Raw genomic sequence first — 3436 nt, forward strand, 5'->3', positions numbered from 1 at the left:
TGAGCGAAAGACACCCTATTTTTGTTTTACATACCTAAGTTTTTGAGGGGATTCGTTTGTGTTAGTGATGACTTCACTCTCTTACTGCCCCTATTGGGTTAGGTAATGGGAATGTGAATTTTTTACTCATTAATCATTACAATGTTAAAATGTCTATTAAGTAAGTTACAACTAAGGGAAATTTGATTAAGTTAAAATTGACTTTCCAAGCTCTTTAGCTTTGCCTTTACCATACCATAAATTAAAGCACATTATTCTGGATTGAATATATTCTGATTCTCTTGTTTGATCAAAATGGAATAATCACTTTTTTGTCTGTCTATATATTTATTGCTTACATACTATAAATATAATACAGCCTTATTTTGATTTATTCTCTTTTGTTTCTAGATAATATGATAATTTTGCAAGTTGCAGCATGGATAAGTTAAAAGAATAAAAATTGATGGAAGCTATATTTTCCACGTTTGTTGAAAAACATAATCTTCAAGAAAAAACTTGCCAAAGGTCTTTAATATAATTTTGGAATAAACCATAGATATATATATCTTTCAATGACTAATGATTAAGTTTATTCGAGTGAATGAGATTGTTCGTCTCTTAATTATACATTTTGATTTTAAACTATGTATTAATTTTTTTTCGTTGATATTTTTCGAAAGAGATTATATGTAATGTATAGATTTGAATTAATCAGAGTATAATACGAATTTTAAATACCAAATAAAAAAAATAAAAACGCTTATTATATATTTCAATTATTTGTATTTGACATAGTGAGTTGTCCTCTCTTATTTCAAGCAATCGTTTTCCTAAACATGTTCATGTTTAAATTGATTGAGAATGACTTACGTTGATTTCTTAAACATGTAGTCGTGTCTAGCCTTAAAATTCACAAATGTTTAGTTGGATTCACGAATATAATTAGGAAAATATCTCTCCAATTTATAGTACTTTTCTTGTTTTATTATATTTATCGTCTTTACGAAAATTATTTGCCTCGGAATATCTCTCATTCTAAGATAATATTAAGTAGCTTTCTTCCATGCATTTTACCCTTAATTTGTAGTACTAATAACATGATGCAATTTTGGAAAAGGATTAAATAGTCAAAATTCTTGCTTTATTATTCCCATCGTAAGAAATTATTAAATAAAAAATTCAATAACTATTTTGAGACGAATGGATTAACAATTAGATATACCTTATCAGTTATATCAAAAACAGTATGTCACGACCCAAATCGGGTTGCGACTGGCACCCACACTTACCCTCCTATGTGAGCGAACCAACCAATCTAAACCTTAACATTTCAATATAATATCAACAGAAGGTAATGCGGAGACTTAAACGCATTAATAAAAACCAATTCAATAACTTCTAAAAACTCAACGACTATTATTATCCCCAAAATCTTAAAGTCATCACCACAAGAACATCTATGATCAGTTTACTAAACTAAGAGTATTCTAAGAAGCTAAAACAAGTAAAAGCTAGTCCATGCCGGAACTTCAAGGCATCAAGACATGAAGAAGATCCAGTCCAAGCTAGAAGCGTTAGCTCACCCTGAAATCCGGTGTAATGAAGACTGGCTAGAGTTGCGGTTGGGTTGAAGACGACGGTATGTTTGCTGCACTCCACATATAACGAAGAAAGAAACATACAAGTAGGGGTCAGTACAAAACACGGGTACTGAGTAGATATCATCGGCCAACTCAAAATAGAAAACAGTATATATCAGATCATATCATAAATCAACTACAATACTCAATCTGTAGCAACAACATGTACCAGAATCTTTGATAAATAACGTCAAGTACACTCATGAGGACTCAAGCCTCCATATCATACTCATTTGGGAATTAGGTTCATTAAATTGAGTATATTAGCATCTTTCAAGATTCATTATCTTTATTCCTCTCGTGTCGGTACGTGACACTCCGATCCCCATCATACTATGTGCCGGAACGTGACACTCCGATCCCCTAATTCTACGTGTCGGTTCGTGACACCCGATCCCCTAATTCTACGTGTCGGTTCGTGACACCCGATCCCCTAATTCTACGTGTCGGTTCGTGACACCCGATCCCCTAATTCTACGTGTCGGTTCGTGACACCCGCTCCCCTAATATCATTCTATTAATTCATCAAGTCTTCTCTTATACCAAGGCATCATCATCTCATTACTTTAGTTCATCAAGCCTTCTTTTATACCAAGGCATCATCATCTCATTACTTTAGTTCATCAAGCCTTCTTTTATATCAAGGCATCATCATTAACAAGGGATTTTCAAGATTGGAGTTTTCAATAGCTTAATCATGCTTATTTCATCACAATTATATCATCACATTCATGCAAGCATACAATTAAGCACATAGAAGGGTTTACAATACTACCCAATACATATCATTCGCTATTAAGAGTTTACTATGAAAAGCATAAAAATCATAACCTACCTCCACCGAAGATTCGTGATCAAGCAAGAAATTTTCCAAAGCTTTGTTTCCTCTTCGTTTCCCTCTTCTTTGATCGTTTCTCCCTCTCTTTCTGTTCTTTTCTTTTTCTTATTCAAACCCTTTTTCTTTTACCCTAATTAGCATATAATTAAGTATAAAAGATGGTGAATTAACCCATTAATTAATTCAAGGTTATCTCTTTTAACCCTTAAGTAGTTAAATTATTAACATTAACCCACTAAATTTATAATTATAGCAGGAATAGTCCAAAACGTCCCTTAAAACATTTAAAGAAATCCGACCCCGCCTGGGATTACGCAGCCTGTGATGGGCCGTCGTGCCTGCGACGGTCCGTCCTGCTGCTCCGTCACAAAGTTCAGAGACTCTATTTAATTAAAGGGTCTGTCACGGTCCGTCGTGCCCACGACGGTCTGTCACGGTCCGTCGTGCCCACGACGGTCCGTCCTGCCATTCCGTTACGAAGTTCAGAGAGTCGATTTCAGTACCCAATTTTCAGAATTCTAAGTATTTTGGAACGAGACACCCTCGACGGTCCGTCGTGCCCATGACGGTCCGTCGTGCCTATGACGGTCCGTCGTGGGTTCCGTCGTCTCAGCCTGTTTTTCCAGAAATAAAATCTGTTGCTCAAAACGACTAAACAGATCGTTACACAGTATAAGTGAGAAACATAATTATTTATTTCTTAACTAATGGCCTTGTTTTTATCTTCTCTATCGTAATGAAATACTCTATTTATCGAGAAAATCGTGAAATTTTAATAGCAAACACATGTATGAATAGTATATACCTCATCAATTTAAATTAATTGAATCAATATAATATAATAAAATAGTGGATTGGTACATGCAGTATGTATGCTCCTAGAGTCGATAAAAATACCCCACCGTCCTAAGAAAATGAAAGGCCAAGAGTCAAATTTGGTTAAACATTTGAATATTCATTCTTCTACTCTTTCTGA

Source organism: Solanum lycopersicum, chromosome 3, assembly GCF_036512215.1.
Source record: "Solanum lycopersicum chromosome 3, SLM_r2.1".
Lineage (NCBI taxonomy): Eukaryota > Viridiplantae > Streptophyta > Magnoliopsida > Solanales > Solanaceae > Solanum > Solanum lycopersicum.